The 20253-nt window shown below is 46.6% G+C and overlaps 3 pseudogenes; all 3 read left to right on the top strand.

Annotated features, from left to right (window-relative positions):
• The first annotated feature begins 1953 nt into the window (after positions 1 to 1953).
• LOC137150238 (olfactory receptor 6F1-like) lies at positions 1954 to 4622 on the top strand (annotated as a pseudogene).
• Positions 4623 to 8914: 4292 nt separating this feature from the next.
• Positions 8915 to 9894, top strand: LOC137150244 (olfactory receptor 6N1-like; annotated as a pseudogene).
• Positions 9895 to 16858: 6964 nt separating this feature from the next.
• LOC137150249 (olfactory receptor 10A7-like) lies at positions 16859 to 17830 on the top strand (annotated as a pseudogene).
• The last annotated feature ends 2423 nt before the right edge of the window (positions 17831 to 20253 follow it).

The following is a 20253-nucleotide window of genomic DNA, read 5'->3' on the forward strand; positions in this document are numbered from 1 at the left end:
AGGATTTTTTTAAAGGAAAATTAGAACAGAATGAAGCTGAGTTGTTTCAGAACACCAGCTGCTTGGTTCTGGATGCTCCCTTGCTCAGGCTTTTTGTCTAATCCTGGAAGGAAGTTTTGGGGTTTTGGGTAGTTTATCACTCATACTTGGAGTTGGGCTTCCTGCTTCTTCTCCAGAGATATTTTTCTTATCTCCAGCAATGAAACTCCCATGATGCACCACACCATCTCTCCAAGAAATGAAATTGTGGTGCCTCATGGGAGATTGGGACACAATGCACCCCGTGTACACCCTCATGGTGTGATTGTGTATCATTCATATTCACTCTTGTGAATATCGTTTAATGCACAGTGTGTCATGTAAGGTGTTTTTGGAATGCTGATCATCTCTGTTATGAAAATGCGCTTCTCGCAATGTCACGTGTTGTTATGAATCTCTGCTATGTAATATTCCCAAATACGTGTCTCACATTGTTTGGAGCAGATCCAGGCAAACTGACTGCAGAGTGAGAGTTCATTCGTCACAAACGCATGCATAAAATAATGTAACTCTTCCAGGAACACTGGACTGGCCTGAGCATCTGGTAAGATGATGCTCATTTGACTCAAGTGGAGGAAATCATGCTGGAGAGACCCCATGTGTGTTGAAGGAACAGGAGTTAAAGGCAGAGACATTTCGGTCTCTGGGGATCTCCTTTGTAATTTATCTATGAAGCAATGTCAAGCAATTGAAAGAATGATCACGGGGGTGGGGAGGTGTCTGGTTGGAGTCCAATCAACCAGCCTGTGGTATTATGACATCAAAAACTGTAAGGCTACTGAAGTGTTAAGTTTAGTTTAGAATGCGATTTACCTTTTTATTTCTTCCTGATCAAATCTGATTTCTATTATTCTGACATATAATCACTTAAAATCTTTCTGTACCTAATCAATTTATTTGTTTGCTTTATCTAATCAGTGCATATGGTTTGAGTGTGTGTAGAGACCTCATTTAGAGTGACAGAGCTCTGTATATACATTTCTTTGATAAATTGAGTAACCAATGAGCTTGCAGAGTCCAGTGAGCAGCACTGAACTCTGTAAGATGGCAGTTCCTATGGTTGCATCTGGGTCTGGGGATAGTGGTTGGGGCGTCAATATATTACAGAATCCCATGAGTGGCTGGCAAAAAGCACTCTCTCACTAAGGTAGGCTCTGCTTTCTTGCAGGAGACTGTGAATGAGCTGACCCAGCAGCAGATGGTTCACACAGCAGGGTAAGCGCAAGACGGGCACCAGGAATGAGGGGTTGGGGTTACACAGCAATACACCAGTCAAGATTGCAGAGGGGAATGTCACAGAGATGTATTCTCACCACAACCATCCTAACTCCATCCTACCTTGTCCATTTCAACTTGAGACCATTGCTCTTGTTCTGTCATCTGCTACCACTGAGAACAGCCTAGCTCCATCCTCCCTAGAACCCCCTTTCAGGGAGTTGAAGGCTGCTATCAAATCCCTCCTCATGCTTCTGTTCTACAGATTAAGCTAGCCTTCAGTCTTTCCTCATAAGTCATGTGCCCCAGCACCCTAAGCATTTTCATTCCCTCTGCTGGACTCTCTCCAATTTGTCCACATCCACATTAAAAAAACAAACAAACAAACTTTCCTCTAAGCTTATAAGAACTTTTTAAATTTAAGAATAACTGAAATGTACTAATATCCAGAAACTGAACTGTGCACCAACATTGGGTGGACCAGTATTAAATAGTATCACAGCAGGTGACAGCCTGAGGATGGTAACCCTAGTCCGTTAGTTCAAAAAGTCACTTTTCTTGCCTTTCCCTTGCAAACTGAAGCACAGAGTCAGAGAGAGCCAAAGACTGGCCAATGGCATTTTCAAGCAATACAATGGCAATCGATGTCAGTCTCTCATTGGCCATCATCAGTCGAAGATATGTTTTAATGAGCCTGAAATGCGAAAAGCTGTGTTTACCAGTCATGACTCTGACCAGCAGCGTGAGCAGAATCCTCAAAGCTACCCACATGTTAGGAAAAGTGTCTTTCAGCTCTGCATCAGGAATGAATTGGAGAACTTGGAATGGAGAATGTTTCCCGTGTGGCAAAATGTGACAGATGTCCAATTCGACACAGAGGTCTTTATCATTGACATCCGAGCATTCCGCATGTGTTACTGTCCGGTGAAGGTCCATGCAATGGTTCAAGAACAGCAACCCAAGCCCGGCGCCTTTCTAGCCTGGCACTCCAAGTAGTCGCCTGGGTCGCCTGCACCTAAATCCGTCCCTGTTAGCAGGTCTCCAAGCAGGCCAGGTTCCCTAGAAAGAAATACACAGAGGTGTGCATGTGCTGATCAGCCTCAACTAGGACCACAATGAATATGTTCCTAAGCAGACTCATGATGTAGATCACTATAAACAGCAAGAACAGAAGGGTCTGTTGGTAAATTGGAGAGGGTAAAGAGAATAGCCATGAGAACGATTGTTCTTCTGCGCCAAGAAGTGGGACGCATCAATAAATGAAACAGCGTCTAGAGTTCTCTTTACAGGTGGTGGGTTTCTGCATCAATGGATATTTTCCTTGGATGATGAGATAATGAAATAGCAGGCTGTGATTTGAAAGGGGCTTAAGGAGGTTAGGCACTTAACTGTTATTGAAATTCCAAGATCTAGTTATAGGGCCATTCACTAAAATGTAGATTTAGGTTATGGAACTTAATTGACACTCCTATAGTAAATGAACATGTATCCCCTCCAAATTGTGATGAGATCAGAATATCAATAATCTATATCAGAAGTTAAAATTCATGAATTTATGGATTCAAATGCCAGAAGGGACCATTATGATCTTCTAGTCTGACTTCATGTATAGATAGACTATTGAACTTCCATACAAAAAGGCTTCCCTGTCTGGGGAGATTAAATTTTTAGGCTCATGGGATCTTTGTTTTAGATATTATCAAATTATATGGATTACCTATGTCCCAAAATTACACTTTTTTATTATTGCATTGCAGAACATGGCAAACACAGGCTGGAGAAATCAACATCCATCACCAAATTCATCCTCCTGTGATTCAGGAAGCTGCAGACCCTCCTGATCTTCCTGTTTCTAGTGACCTACATCATGATTCTGGCTGGGAACATCCTCATTACAGTGCTAGTTGAGGTGCACCCCCATCTACTTCTTTCTGGTGAACTTGTCCTGCTTGAAGACCTGCTTCCAGGGCTGGATTTAGGGGCAAGTGACCCAGGCGAGCACTTGGAATGCAAGGCTTGGGGGGACTGGGTTTGGGTTACTGTTCTTGAGCCATTCTACAGACCTTCTCTGGATGCTTACACATGGGGAATGTTCGGAAATCAGTGGTGAAGAGCTCTGTGTCAAGTTGGACAACATCTGTCACATTTTGCCACACAGGAAGCATTTTCCACTCCAAGTTCTCCAATTCATTCATGACGCAGAGCTGAAAGACACTTTTCTTAATGTCTGGTAGCTTTGAGGATTCTGCTCACACTGCCAGTCACAGTCGCGAGTGGTGAGAATCTCACCACTTTTTGAATCTCAGGCTCATTAGAAGATATCTTCGACTGATGATGGCCAACAAGAGATGCTTGAAAATGCCATTGGCCAGTCTTTGGATCTCTCTGACTCTGTGTTCAGTTAACAAAGGCAAAGGCAAGAATAGCGATCTTTTGAACTAGGTTTAACATCTGAAGGCTGTCACCTACTGTAACACTCTTTAATACTGGTCCACTGAATGTTGGGTGCACAGTTCAGTTTCTTGATGTTTGTACATTTCAGTTATTTTTAACACTAAAAAAGTTCCTCTAAACTTAGAAGAAACTATTTTTTTTATTGCTAACATACATGGCACAAATAAATACAGATTTACAGATCTTAGTGTGCAAATGTATTGCCTTATAAGACAGGGATCAATCCTTCATGCAAATCGTGCATGAAAGCTGTGAAATGAGCTACAAATCCAGTAAAAATAAGGTATTCAAAAGTTTAACAAGTGAAGTGGGTGGAGGCGCCGAAGACACTCCTCGCTTAGGGTGCCATTTAATCGAGGGCCAGCCCTGCCTGATACATCTCCACCATCCTACCCAGGCTGCTGGCCAGTTTCCTGGCTGGGGACAGAACTATTTCTGTCAGTAGCTGCATCATGTATTTTTCTTCTTTGGTTCCCTAGCATCCGCAGAATGTTATCTCCTTCCTGTGATGGCTTATGATCAGTACTTAGTAGTGTGTAAACCACTACACTATGGATCATTTACGAATGGCAGATTTTGCTTCCAGCTAGCAGCTAGATTTTGGATAAGTGGATTTGTTGCTATTAGTATAATTGTACCAGTAAGGGTTCAGTTAGCTTCTCTATGAAAATGACTATTTTTTTTGTGATTTCACGCCACAGGTAAAAATGTTTTGCATTGGCAGCCAGGTGTTGGAACTTCTGGGTTTCATGCTCTACTCTATATCCATACTCCCCCTGTTTCTGCTAACCCTTATCTCCTATGGTTTTATTATATCTACCATCCAGAGAACCCCTTCCACCATTGGGAGGCAAATGGCATTTTCACCTCCTCCTCTTGCTCCATTGTGGTTACAGCATTTTGGGGGACAATAACGATTGTCCATATCTTACCAAACATCAATGCACTGCAGGAGCTGAACAAGATGTTCTCTGTCTTCTACACAGTCTTGACCCCCATGGTTACCCCCCTCATACACAGCCTGAGGAAAAAGAGGAGAAAAATGTCTGAAAATTTATGCCTTCAAAAAACCCTAGAACATGTTTTCTAACTTTGCAGAGCAGTGATCTCATACAGCAGGTAACAGAAAGGTGATTCCTTTGGGTGTGGGAGGTTGGTTGCATCAGGGCAGTTTGTACTGTCTGCACAGAAAACACAGCACTAACTCCCTAGGCTCAGCCCTTCAGAGGTGGAATAAAGGGAGATGCAGCCTGCCATGGAGAAGGATACAAATACGAGGAGACCTCTGTCCTTTGTGGTTGGAGGGGGAAGAGCATGTTCCAACAGAGAACGCGGCAGCTGCCCTTCCATTCAGGTAGATGCAGGTCTTCTTGCTGAGAAAATCCAGATGCTGAAGACCGATGAGAAACAAGAACCGCAGCTGAGGAACCTGAATCCTAGTCACCAAACTCTGAGAAATAAGAGCTGATCACTTCAAGATTGAGCCGTCCAGGTAAGCTTCCTAGAGCACCTTTGAAAGAGGGACATGAATGTGCTTTGTGAACATTAGTGAGACAAGGTGGGGAGGTGATATCTTTAATTGGCCCAACTTCTGTTGGTGAGAGAGACAAGTGTCTGAGCTACACAGAGCTCTTCTGCAGCTCGGCAATGGACAGACTTCATTTATAATAATAAAAGAGGTGCCGGGGCTCAAGCAATATTTTTTACATTCATAGCTGATGTGGCAAGCCCAGAGCGGCTGAGCTATGAACTGCCAAGCCTATAGGTGCTGGGGCTCAGCCCTGGCACAAAGTAAGCACTGGTGATAGGTACTCAGAGCCTCATAGCTATGAACAGAGAGTTTAGCATTAATAATTAGCACATGTTGTAAGGGACCTGTAGCCGGGAGGGCTGGTCCCCCTCTGAGGAGGACCCAGAGAGGGACACAGACCCACCCTGGCTGACAGAAGCCTGCCCCAGGGAAACACCTGACCGGAAGCAAGGGGGCGGGTCTAGGCCTTTAAAGGCCCCAGTGGCCCCACCTGACCGGAAGCAGGGGGGCGGAGCTAGGCCTTTAAGAGCCCGGCCGGCGAGCTCAGTTGGGAGGAGGCGGCCGAAGGGGAAGGACGCATCTCCTCCGGAGCTCCTAGTCAAGGCCGGGCCGGGGAGCCGGGCTGAGAGGGAGTGGCCGGCCTTAAACCCAGCCTGGGGATCGACTGAGGCCTCTCCCAGGTACCCTACGGCCTGGGAGTTGGAGGGACCGCCAGAGACCCCCTCGGCCTGGGAGCCGGAAGAAGGCCTGTCGGGGCTCCCAGCGGACTACGAGCCGGAGGAGAACCCCCCGGAGACACCCGGGGCTTGGGAGCCAGAACCAGACCTGCCAGAGCAGTGCCGAGCCTGGGACCCCGAGGATCTACCGGCCCTGCCCGAGGCCTGGGGGCCGCAGGACCTGGAGGAGCTACCCCCCGAAGATGAGCCCATGGAGCTACCCGATCTGCCGCCTGTGGACAATGAGGGCCTAGCCGGTCTACCCCACCTCAGCGACCCAGAGGAGACAGGTACCGGGGGTTTCGGGGAGGAAGAAGCCCAGGGATAGCTGCACGATAGTGGCTGAGTCAGGGGCAACCTGGGCGGTGTGTTGCGGCTGGAGCCCCACCAACCCAGCGGCAAACGCTGTTGCCGCTATCAGGGCCCTGGGCTGGGACGCAGTGGAGACGGGCGGGCCTGCGTCCCCCTCCCCCTTCCCTACCCTCCGTGAGGAAGCCTTCCCCGCCGTGCCGTTCCAGAGAGCGGCTTGCTGCCTCACCAGCCAGCCCTGCTTGAGGGCCTGGCCATAAACTGCTGCCTCGCCAGCCCTGCTCGAGGGCCTGGCCATAAACTGCTGCCTCGCCAGCCCTGCTCGAGGGCCTGGCCATAAACTGCTGCCTCGCCAGCCCTGCTCGAGGGCCTGGCCATAAACTGCTGCCTCGCCAGCCCTGCTCGAGGGCCTGGCCATAAACTGCTGCCTCGCCAGCCCTGCTCGAGGGCCTGGCCATAAACTGCTGCCTCGCCAGCCCTGCTCGAGGGCCTGGCCATAAACTGCTGCCTCGCCAGCCCTGCTCGAGGGCCTGGCCATAAACTGCTGCCTCGCCAGCCCTGCTCGAGGGCCTGGCCATAAACTGCTGCCTCGCCAGCCCTGCTCGAGGGCCTGGCCATAGACTGTTTGCCTCGCCAGCCCTGCTCGAGGGCCTGGCTATAGACTGTTTGCCTCGCCAGCCCTGCTCGAGGGCCTGGCTATAGACTGTTTGCCTCGCCAGCCCTGCTCGAGGGCCTGGCTATAGACTGTTTGCCTCGCCAGCCCTGCTCGATGGCCTGGCTATAGACTGTTTGCCTCGCCAGCCCTGCTCGAGGGCCTGGCTATAGACTGATTGCCTCGCCAGCCCTGCTCGAGGGCCTGGCTATAGGCCTGGCTATAGACTGTTTGCCTCGCCAGCCCTGCTCGAGGGCCTGGCTATAGACTGTTTGCCTCGCCAGGCTCTAGGGCCTGGCTATAGACTGTTTGCCTCGCCAGCCCTGCTCGAGGGCCTGGCTATAGACTGTTTGCCTCGCCAGCCCTGCTCGAGGGCCTGGCTATAGACTGTTTGCCTCGCCAGCCCTGCTCGAGGGCCTGGCTATAGACTGCTTGCCTCGCCAGCCCTACCTGAGGGCCTGGCCACAGACTGCGTATCTTAAGAGAGGCGCAAGGCGGCCCCAGTGAGGGGTAGCCGGGAGGGCTGGTCCCCCTCTGAGGAGGACCCAGAGAGGGAGCCAGACCCGGACGCTGCTCCCCGGTTGCAGGGGCACGTCCACAGGACCATTCAAGATGAAGTGGCCCTTTAACACACCTGCAATCAGAGGATAAAAAGGGGGCATTTAGTAGGTTACAGATTGTTATAATAATCCATAAATGCAGTGTCTTTATTAAGACCCTGGTTTTTAGTGTCTACCAAAGTTATGAATTTAAACTCCCAGGTTTGCCTTTCAAAAGCGTTGCTCAGGTTTCCTTTGAGGATCAGGATGGACGGGTCTGACACAAAGCAATTGCTGTGTGAAAAGTGTGCACCCATTTGTGATACGGTGTTTCTGTCTTTTATCCTTTCCCTGCGTGCATTCATTCGAGGGCATTGGGTTTGTCTGGTTTCACCCACACGGTTGTTACTGGGCACTGGATGAGGTACCCCACAAGTTGTGCTAGGCATGTGGTGTATTGGGGGAGGTGTCAATCGTTGTAGCAGTGGAGATAAGTCAGCACGGTTTGCCTCTGCTTTTCTGGCAGGGTGTGTTGACACTTTGCGTTGGTGTGTCCTAATCTCTAGGGAGCTCAGAGGCTCAGAGTTCAGAGGCAACATCTTTTTTCTCTAGTCCCTGTCTGTTTCCTGTTTTTTCACAATTGTGATGCTGCTCAGAGGGTCCCTCCATGGTTAGAGTTGCAGATCAAGCCTAGTTTTGTCCCTTCATAAAATCCACCCTCAGAAGAGCTGTATTTTATTACTGCTACATAGTTTCAGGAATTCTCATCCGAAACAGAAAAGGCTTTGCCAGTCCCTCAACATGTCATCTTCATCACTGTTATCACATGAACTAGGGGAGGTTTGACTCCATTTCGTACTTTATGACATAAACTGATCACTTTGTGAGAGGGCGACAGTAATTACTCCTCTTCCTATAGGACACTAAAATGCTGAACATGCCAACATCTGTTATCAAATTACTTTCCATTGACTTCTGAGAGAAGATCAGTACCTCAGTATACTAGACTCAATCGAAATTTCACTCCAAGATTTTAGCTACTGTATTTATTGATTTAGATTCTTCCCGAGACACGCCATGATTCTGGTCATTGCCACATGTGAAACGCTGCCTTTAAGCATTGTTATTGAGCTCCAGTATACCACTAGAAGGGCTGTGACAGGGGAGAAAGAAGTGGTCTGATCTGTCATGTCAGTACTTGGGCTACCAAAGACGTAGTATTTATTGCTCTGATCCCTGACGTGGTCTGCAGGGATATGACTGCTCTGTTCTCAGACTGAAAATCCTGGCACTGTGCTCTGAAGTCTACATTTAGCCTTAAAATTTCAGCCGGTGACCAGGAGAGGGAGAGGAGTTTATGAACATTTATGGAATTAATTTGAAACACTTGATTCACTTTCAGATCTATCCCCTCCCGACTCGATAGCACCTTTTGTTTTATTGTTCCTAGATTCAACCCATGGCTGACACGGACTGGGGAAACCAAACAGCTATAATGGAATTCATCCTCCTGGGATTTGGGGATCTCCCTGACCTGCAAATTTCTCTCTTCCTGATATTTCTAGTGAGCTATATCACAACTGTGGCCGGGAATACCCTCATCATTGTGCTAGTTGTGGCTGACCGGCACCTGCACACCCCCATGTACTTCTTCCTGGGGAACTTGTCCTGCCTGGAGATCTGCTACAGCTCCACCATCCTGCCCAAGGTGCTGGCCACTCTCCTGACTGGGGACAGAACCATCTCAGTTAATGGCTGCATGACACAACTGTACTTCTTTGCTGTTCTGGCAGCTACGGAATGCTATCTCCTAGCGGTGATGTCTTACAATAGGTATTTAGCGATATGTAAACCCCTGCGCTATTCAGCTCTTATGAACACTCGGTTTTGTCTCCAGTTGGCTGTTGGGACATGGTTAAACAGCTGTTTGGCTATTACCATCTTTATATTGTACATGTCCCAGTTCATATTCTGTGGTCCGAATGAAATTGATCATTTCTTTTGTGACACCATCACACTGATAAAACTCTCCTGCGGAGACACACGCCTGATAGTAGTGTTTGATTTCATCCTAGCCTGTGTATTCACCCTGCCTCCATTCCTGCTAACCCTGACGTCCTACGCGTGTATCATCGCCACCATCCTGAGAATCCCTTCCGCCACTGGGAGGCGGAAGGCCTTTTCTACCTGCTCCTCTCATCTCATCGTGGTGACAGTTTTCTATGGGACCCTAATGAGTGACTACATGCTACCGCCTCTCGACATACTGAGAGGCCTAAAGAAAGTGCTCTCTGTTTGCTACACGGTCCTAACCCCCCTGGTGAACCCCCTCATCTACAGCCTGGGAAACAGAGAGGTCAGGGAAGCCTTGAGCAAGCAGTCAGCCAATATGTGGCATTCCCAAAAAATTGCAGAGATGCCTCGATCATAACAGGCTGAGGTTTTCAAAGCTGCCTGGGTGATTTAGGCAAAATTCCTCCACTGAAATTAAGTTGAAAACGCCCGTTGAATATCTCAGCACTAATGTGAAAAATCAATCGTGATGATCTGCACAGAGTTACTGAGGCAGAGGGTTCATGGTCCTTGTAACACAGCATACAGGAAAGTGAGGTTGTGGACAGCGCTAACAGCCTGTCATTCTCAGCAGTGATACATAGAGGATGATGGTATTTTTCTCTGAGGTCTCTAAACATTCACTCTGGGTGAGGAGTGTGTATTGCATCTGAAAATGTGCAGAGTTGAGATGTTGTGTAAGGCACAAACACCACTAAATATCAACGCAAATCCCTGTGCACGTCCCCTGTTGTTCATTGTTTCTGTGTGATAGACAATAAAATCTGATAATCAAATTCCGACAACCTGCTACAAATAAAACACAATGGGGACAGATTTGTAAGGTTTGTTGTTCCAAATAATTTCTTATGCCCCCAAGGACAAAAAGGAGAATCCAGCCGGAGCTGGGGTCAGTGTTGTCTATCTAGAGGGGAAGGAGCAGTGAGGGAGACAGCCATAACCATTTTCCCATCAAGGAATTTTTAATTAGGCACTGCTCAGAGGGGAGACAAAATTTTCAGCAATTTTTTATTCTCATTTTTGATAACAACAAAGGTTTTGACAATAAAAATACAAACTCCTGGTGCAGCCTGTGTGGGGACAGAAACCTGGGACATTTGTCACCCCTGAGATTGTACCTCTTGCCATCCCCACCATATCCCCCCTGCAAACCAGCTAATTCCACTGCACTCCCACAGGTCAGATGCAAACAGCCAGGCCCCAGCAATGACCTTCGCCAGAACAGCTTTATAGCTCTGATCTGGGCTAAGCTCAGCTGGGACCAGCTCCAGCAAAGCAGCAGCACCGGGCCCACTGGGCCTTCAGGTGCAGAGGGCACGGGCAGACTCAGAGCCCAGGTTCGCCAGGGTGCAAGGAGATGCACACATGTAGAACCCACCAAGGCTGTCAATGGTCACCACGAAAGGACACAGTGTGTGGCACTGCAGGGCGGAAGCTGCTCTGCTGCTGCCAACTTCACAGAGCAGCACCGCACCATCAGGCCCAGGTGCCTTAGACAGCTCTGCTCCATGCAGGGCCCACTCCTCAGGGAGTGAGGCAACCCATGGCCGGAGGAAGCAGCTACCTTCTACCAAGAGGCAGAACTCCCGTGGGGTCAAACACGGCAGCGCTGGCTCAGTGACTGGAGCACGTCAGGACTTGGCGAGAGGTGGGAGAGCTGGGCACCAATGAGAACTGAAGGGCTCCAACTCTGTGGACGGGATTTCCCACAGAGCCCAGTGGAGTCAGGCACCCAAATCCCTTGGAATCTCAGCTTGGAGAGCCACTGGGCTTTGGTCACTCTAGGTCCAGTCTGTGCATTTCAATTGGAAACAGCACCCACAGCCACAGACCTACACTGGACTGAGGGGAGACCCTGTTAACCTTCCAGAGCCGCTGCTGCTGTTGTGTCTGCTGTCACTATTGGGCTGGTGTGTGCGGTTGTTCCCAGTGGCTCTAATTTGGCCCAGCACACACCCAGCAATGGGTAAGAAATGTAGAAAGATGGGATCATGCTGTCTAGGATTACTAGAGGGCAGAAGAATGGGACAAGTGTGGCTGTGTTGCATGAAGGTTACCTAGGGAGGTGGTGGAATCTCCATCCTTAGAGTTTTTAAGCTGAGGCTTGACAAAGCCCTGGTTGGGATGATATAGCTGAGGTTAGTTCTGCGTTGAGCAGGGGGTTGGACTAGATGACCTCCTGAGGTCCCTTCCAACTCTAATATTCTATGATTCTATGATTCTAAGGCCGATGGAGAGTTGCTGAAATGGAAGGGCCAAAAAGGAGGAGTTAAGCTGCCAAAGGACCAAGAGAGGGCAGTGGAACGGGGTGAAGCTGTATAACAGTGTACAAGTGGTGAGGGAAGGGCAAGGAAGAGAGAAGGTCCCCTATGCTATGGATAACTGTGGATAGTAGCTGACATTAAGGGCTGAGAAATGGGAAGTTACACTCAATAATGGCCAGCTGATGGCACAAGAGAGTCAAGAATTGGAAGGAGGCAGCTGGAGTGAAAAGAAGAATCCACTTGAGGCGAGTCAACAATACAAACAGGGTAACAGAAATCGACACTAGAGGGCACCAGCATGTGGAGTAAATGGGAGGAGGTCAGCTATACTGGTCAGAGACCGATAGATTCCTGTAGCCAATGAAATAATGGAAAAGGGCAGTGTGACACGCTGTACCCCATATACACCCTTATGGTGTGATTTGTGCATTGTGTGATGCAAAGTGTGCCAGGTGATGTGTTTTTGGAATGCTCACGGCATCCGGAATATTATTGTTGTGGTAGCATGTTTCCTGCAGTGTCATACATGTGTACAGATATGAAACTGTGCTGTGTCATATCCCCAAAGGTGTGTCTCACGTGACTTGAATAGATGCAGACAAACACAAAGCTGTGTCTCCACGCCCTGCAGAGGCAGGCATGCAGGAAAAATGGACTGGCCTAAGCACCTGTGAACACTTTGGCCAAGTGGAAGAAATCATGCCCCTGGCTGGACAGGGCCAATCACCCGACCCCAGGAGGTATTGGGGAAACTTGTTAAAAGGTGAGGCATCTTTGTCTCTTGGTTCTGTCTCCCCTGGAATCCATCTTCTAAGCAACACCAAAGACTGAGAATGTAACCACAAGGAGGGGGCCTGGTTGCAAGAGGCATCGCAACCAGCCCGTGTGGTAAACTGAATACAGACTGACATATTAATCTTAGGTTAAGATGCAAGTTATCTTTTAGTTAATTGTGATTAACTCCTTGACTTATTAATAATCTGACTTAGATTCACTTAAAATCTTGCTGAAGTCAATAAACATATTTGTTTGTTTTATCTAAAGCAGTGCATGTGGATTGAGTGTGTGCAGAGACCTCACTTAGAGTGACAGAGCTGGTGCATATCAAGTTCTGTGATAAATTGACAGACAAGCGTAAATGATCTTGCAGGGTGCAGCGTACAGCACTGAACCTGCAGGACGGCAATTCCTGGTGTTGCTTCTGGGACCGGAAGTGTTTGCTGGGAGTCTATCCCATGAGTGGCTGGCCAGAAGCACTCCTTCACAAGGTGAGAGACCGATTACATGCAGGAGGCTGGGTGTGGGCCGACCCAGGAGTGGGTGGTTCACATAGCAAAGCTGGATAAGTTGGGGCCCAATACTGAAAAATTGGGGAGACACAGCTACACACCAGTCGGATTGCAGGGAGGGAACGTCACAGGCAGTAATATAACAAGATGCCCACTAGGTGGCAGCCAATTGTAAGCATGGGCAGATATTTTCTTCAATGCCCATTAGATGGCAGCATATAGGGACTATTAATTGAGGGGAAGTGCAAGTACATGGCAGCACTTTGGACAGGGAACTCTCAAAAATGTAAGCTGGTATTTAATCATGAGCTAAATGTTTTTCCCTACAGAATCATTAGACTTAAAGAAAAAAAGATGCAATTATATAAGGAACTATACACATCCTATTGGCATTGTTAGCTCCAAAGCTTTGGAGACACAAAATTAACCAAGTGGGAGAAAGACTGAAGTGGGACTTATTAAAAAGTGTGAAGACACCAGAGGATGTAAAGATGGGGAAGCATTTACATTTTGTAAATCAAGGGGGAGGACCATATCCCAAACCAAGATATGGCAGCTGCTCGTCCCTTCAGGTAGATGCAGGTCTCTTTACTGAGAAGATCCAGTTTCTGCAGAATGATGAAAGGTAAGAACCTCTCTGGAACCTGATTCCTGTCTCCCAAAACTGAGAAATAGGAGTTCATTGACTCAAGCTTGAACTGTCCTGCGGATAGAGGTGAGCTTTCAATCCCAGACTGCTACTACTTTGCATTTATATATCACCTTCCAAACAGGGGTATCAAACTGCTTTAGCAGTGGAGGGTTAGCAATTTAACCTTCCCCTTTTGTGAAAAATGTAGGAAATATCTGTATTCTTTTCTGTGATGGTCATGTATCTATATCTTTGTCACTAGTGTAGGAGAGGAAAGAGTTAAAAGCTGGACAAATGGTCAGGCCTAAGTTACAGGGAATGGGATCATGGCACAGGCAAACCTTGTTTCTTCTAATTGGTAAGAATTTTAGCTAGAGTCTGTTATCTTTTTCTTCTTTTCCTCCCTTCCTGGCCATCTGTGCTGGGAATGAGGTTAATAAAATACCTATTGCTTTTCTGTACAAAGCCTTGGTGGGAAGAAAGCATTATCTTCCTTTCCCCCCGGCATGCCTTTACTTCAAAGAATGTTACTGTAAAATGTATAGGTTTTAAGGTGATGTGCCTGACCTCTGTATGATAATCCTGTAAACCACAAACAGGGGCGGGTATAATTATATTCATTATGTAGTTGTTAATATTCATTTTATAGATGTCAATGTAACCAAATAAGGGTCTATGGGGAGTTGCTGGAAATGTATACATTTACATACTGTTATGGATAAAAGAATTGTAAAGTAACCCCCTCGTTGCTCACTCGCGGTGTCGAGGTGGAACGAGCAGGCAATAACAGGTTCCGTCTCCCCAGTCTGCCTCCGGGACAGCCTGTTTGGTTATTTCTAACAACTTGGTGATTGCTAAAAGGTACGAGGGTTAAACCTTGCAGGAGCAAACAATGCCTAGAGCAGAACTCGGTGCCCTGATGATCAGTGGGAAAATAGCAGGAATCCGGTGTGTGGAAAATCCCTCTGACATCCTCTGGAGAAACACGTAAATCAAGGAAGTCAGGGTCCAGATCCCTTCTCAAACGCCCCAGGAACCTTTGGGCAGGAACTCTGAATGAATGGACTTTGGAGTGAGTAAACAGACAGCCTGTGGCTACAGAGGTTAATGTGGTGCTTGGATATATAAACAGTGTAATGTGGAGTAGGAGCAGAGAGGTTATTTTACCTCTGTAATTGGGGCTGGTGCAACCACTGCTGAAATCCAGTCTCCAGTCCTGTTTTCCACAGTTGACAGAGGAGGCTGAGAAATCTGAGAGGATTCAGGAAAGAGTCTCAAAGATGATTAGAGGATTAGAAAACATCAGCAATAGACCCGAGAAGCTCAATCTATTGAGCTTAACAAGAAGAGGGTTAAGGGGAGAATTGATCACAGTCTCTAAATATCTAGGGCTCTTCAACGTAATGGAGAAAGGTCCAACATGATCCAGTGGCTGGAAGTTGAAGCTAGACAAATTTGTATTGGAAATACGGCACGGTTTTTAAATCAGTGAGGGTAATTAATTGTTGGAACAATTTACCAATGGTTCTGGTGGATTTCCCAACATTGGCCATTTTTAAATCAAAATTGGATATTTTTTCTGAAGGATCTACTCTGATTCAAAGAGGAATTAATTCAGGAAAGCTTTGTGTCCTGTGTTACACAGTGGTTCAGACTAGGTGATCCCAGGGGCCCTTCTGGCCTTGGAATCTATGAATCTGTCTCATTGTACTACTGGGATGCCTGGGTTAAGTGGAAATTGCTTTAACTGTCACAGAACCGCTATGGTTTGATAAAACAGTACGCACAGAGGAGTTTAGCGTTTTAACCTTGTTTCCCTCTGCTAGTTACGTTTCCATGGAGCAAGCAACTACACTTGTTTGTGAAGAAGACATCCTGAATCACTGGAGCTTCACATTGGTCACAAGCTCAAAGAGAAGATTCACAGCAGGGGACAAATCCAGCTGTAGCTGTTGGAGGTAAATAAGTCTGGTGACACAGTGGGCAGTAAAATAAAAGTTATTAACTGTCCTACCAATATTGTTTGGGATTTACAAAGTGCCTGAATGGATTTACGAATCCTACTCATCCAGAGGAGCTGGGCGCCTGACTGCCTTAAAGTGCTATTAAAGTCTCAGCCTCAACAGTCGAAGAATTCGTGCAACAGGGAGTGAATTCCCAGCACAATTTTAAAAACATATGTAGCTTCCACAACTTATATAGAATTATAGAAGATGAGGGTCAGAAGGGACCTCAGGAGGTCATCTAGTGCAGCCCCCTGCTCCAAGCAGGACCAACCCCATTCCAGTGCTTCACCACCCTCCTAGTGAAAAAGTTTTTTCTAATATCCAACCTAGACCTCCCCCACTGCAACGTGAGACCATTGCTCCTAGTTCTGTCATCTGCCACCACTGAGACAAGCCTAGCTCCATGCTTCCTGGAACCCCCCTTCAGGTAGTAGAAGGCCACTATCAAATCTCTTCTGCAGACTAAACAAGCCCAGTTCCCTTAGCCTTTCCTCATAAGTCATGTGCCCCAGCCCTCTTACCACTGAATGAAAAGAATTTTCAAAACGTATTAATATTTGCTAAGGTTGACAAATCTGGCTACATCTCTTGGGCATTTTAAACATCTTGGAAGTGTGCAATAGGGTGAAAGACTCGTAGATGTATGTTCATAGATTTATTCATTGGAAGGCAGCAAAGGACCATTTGATGCTCTAGTCTGACTTCCAAGATCGGATTTGTTGATTGAGTGATAGATTGTTATGTTTTATACAAAAACATCAGGTTTTTCTCTGTAATGGTAGCCCGTCTTTGGACAGACTTTGTCAAGAGAAGAAATATGAGACTTCAAGAACCAAATTCTGTCTGTCAAAATGGCTACCCATTACTGTGGTCTCTCAGAACCATCAATACTTTTCTTTCTCTGATTAGAGATAGGCTGACATTTTGTTAAATCTGCTGCATAAACCATGACTATAATATATCTAGAGAATCACTATGCAAGCCAGCTCCATTTCTTCAACGCCATTATTGAACCCTTGGCTTCCTTCTTCCCAGCTTTATGAAATTCTTTGCTGCATTAAAGCTTAAGTCTGTTTTCTCCAATCATCTTCAAGAGGTATTTTTCTCTACTTTGGTTTTTATTCTTCCTAGATACACACCATGGCAAACACAGAAGGGGAAATCAAGCAGTTATCATGGAATTCATCCTCCTGGGATTCGGAAATCTCCATGAGCTTCAGATCCTTCTCTTCCTGCTGTTTCTAGTGGTCTACATTGTGACCATGATCGGGAACATCCTCATCATTGTGCTAGCTGTGGCTAATTGGCATCTTCACATGCCCACATACTTCTTCCTGGGGAACCTGTCCTGCTTGGAAACCTGCTACACCTCCACCATCCTGCCCAGGATGCTGGCCAGTTTCCTGACAGGAGATAGAGCCATTTCTGTCAGTGGTTGTATGACACAGTTTTATTGTGTTGTTTCCTTTGCAGGTGCAGAGTGCTCTCTGCTAGCAGTGATGTCCTACAATTGGTACTTGGCAATCTACAAACGGCTACACTACATAGCCCTCATGAATGGCAGATTCTGTCTGCAGCTAGCAGCTGGGTCTTGGCTGACTGGATTTCTGGCTATGATGATACTAATATTTCCTATGCTACCATTAACTTTCTGCAGTCCCAATGAAATTGACCATTTCTACTGTGAGTCCACAGAAATAATAAATCACTACTGCAGTGACCCCGAGCGGACAGAGCTGTGGCTGCTATATTCACCTTGCCCCCATTTGTATTAACCATGGTTTCCTACATGTGTTCATCATCACCATCCTGAGAATCCCTTCTACCGCCAGAAGGCAAAGAGCCTTTTCCACCTGCTCCTCCCACCTCATTGTGGTGACAATTTTTAATGGGGCCATATCTATTCTCTACAAGCTACCAAAAACCAGCATACTAAGAGACCTAAACAAATTACTCTCTGTCTGCTACACAGTTCTGAGTCCTATGGTCAATCCCTTCTTGTACAGCCTGAGAAATAGACAGATGAAGAAGACTATAAGAAAAGTTGTCAGTAAATGACTCGATTTTACAAGAATTCAGAAATCACAGGGGCTTTTTTTCTTATTGTATTAAGAGAAAATGTTGAGCTGCAGAGCTGATTCGTTGTTTGATAAAGACAGACCCTGTGGGGTCCCTTGTTCTGGACAGATGTTTGACAATGTATCACAGTAGTGCTGGAGGATGTGCAAATATCTGAAATGGTAAGATCAATCAATGCCAGGATCTTTATATTCAAGATAAAACTGAACTGTATTATGCCTGTTTCAAGTTAGGAAATTCCATGCACTAAACCAAGTGAGACTAAACGATAAAAGAACAATTTAAGATCAGATTTTCAAAGGATCCTAAGTGGGTTAGGTGTTCACATTTCAATGGGATTATGTTGCCAAACTTCCTTAGGTCCCTTGACAATTCCAGATGAATGACAAAATGTTTGAAAGTATATATTTATGTGGGTGATTCAATGACTGGAATCCGCCCTCCTGGGACACCAAGATTTTTCACAATACTCAGAATTTTCATAGTCTGTTGTATGTTCAAGGGCAGGAAATGGTCAATTCACGTCATTCTATCTAGCTACATTACATGGTCCCCATCAATTTACTAACTGAGTTACCCAGAGTAATTAATAATGGGTCACCTCAAGAAAAATAGCTTATCAACATTGAGATCAATTATATGAATTTGAAGAAATTGGGGACCCCATTTCTTGATAAATTTGTATAAAGAAAGCCAAAATAATGCTAGACTTCCATTCCACCAGACCTCTGCTTTCATCCTTGCACTTCTCACCCACATTCACCATCTTTTCTTTTCTGACAGCTCATGTCTTTTCTTTAGTATTGTTACCCCTACCCTAAGGTGTAATATCCTCTGATTTTGTATTGTCTAGTCTTGCAGCTTTGACAAGTTGTAAAGTTGTGTGATTGCATCATTTGATTCCCTATCCTGTGAAATTTTTGGTACTGGGTACCATTTATGTTCTGTAACAATTTTTACTTTGTTCCTTGATGAAAATTAATAAGAAATGAATCACAAAAATAAAATGATAGGACACCTCATTATGAGGAAGCACAAGGCAGATTAAATGAACATGTCCAAATAAACACAGAAAGTCCATGGTTGAACTGGGAATTCAACCTCAATGTCCTACATCATGGTCCAGAATTCTATCATTACACCATCCATCTACCGCAGAAAGGATGCAGCTCCCTGCCCTATTCCATTGCTTAACCTACTACGCCTTCTACAGGCCATAAAATACTGACCCACGGTCAGAAGGTGAGGACTGAGAAACAGGCATTTATGCAATATAAATGCCTCTGAATGGAAAACAAGGCAACTGATGACAAAGGGGATTCTGTTCTATACAATGGCTACCTCCGGTGATGGGTGAGAGGTGGGGAAGAGGCGGTTGTACTGTATAATGGGGACGGGGGCAGCAGAGGGTGGGGTAGGGGAGGGTTGGCTATACTGTATAATGGGCATTTGAAAGTGTAAGAGGAATCAGCACCAGAATCGTTGCAGTCAGAATAAAATTGAGCTGTATTTGCCTCACTGAATGGGGGGAGATGAGATTTCTGTACAGGTAACACACTAAAACCAAGTTAGAATGTCAATTAACACCTTGAGGCCAGACCAACAGAGGGACTTAGGTGCTACAAGGCCTAACTTGCCGTGCCTTGCCAACCAGTGAGCATCCAGTGTTGCATTCAGCATCCAGGCTCCCTAACCAACATATGGGGAGGATTACAAGACCACGAAGGGACCCATAGAAGCCAGGCTGCTGAGTGTGAAGTCGCCTACGTGAGCCCATAGGAAATGCCAGTTAGATGCCCATTGCCTAAACCCCGCCCCTCTCACACAGCCAGAAGGCTGTCTCTGTTCTCGGTTTTCTTCTGCGAATGCCTGGGGGAACACAGGGTGTTAGAGACCCAGGTTCAATCCCCCTCTGTTATTAATGTGGAGTAGGGAGTTGACTATAGGTTCCCCCAATCAGATGAGTGTCTTAGCTGCTGGCCTGCAGACTCATCCTTGCTGGCCCAGCCACATTTAATTATTCTATACAATGGACCAACATCAACAGGAGATGCGGTAGGGGGCCCACATCTCAATGTCCTAGAGGCCAGTGGTTAGGGCGCCCACCCCTGAGATGTGGGAAACCCTAGTTCAAAGGCCTGCTCTGGCTTTTGCTGGTGGGATGTTGAATCTGTGTTTCTGGGTGAGCACCCTAATCACTGGGCTCAAGGTTATAACCAAGCCCCCTCCCCCAGCCATTTTGTGGGGGCATCATCATGATCTGAGCAGGTCTACCAAATCGAGCACCGCAGCCAACATTCAGGGAAACACCTGGTGAGAGCCTCTGTTTATGGTCATGGGCAGGCCCATAGGCAAATATGACACAAATTCATGAATAGTTTTGCTGCCCTGAAAAAAATTCAACTCTACCCCCGGGCCATGAGTGACTCTGTCTGCCCGGGGAATTAGCTGTCTAC

This window comes from Emydura macquarii, unplaced genomic scaffold (assembly GCF_026122565.2).
Source record: "Emydura macquarii macquarii isolate MOO-44397 ecotype Brisbane River unplaced genomic scaffold, CSIRO-AGI_Emac_v2 contig_126, whole genome shotgun sequence".
Taxonomy (NCBI): Eukaryota; Metazoa; Chordata; order Testudines; family Chelidae; genus Emydura; species Emydura macquarii.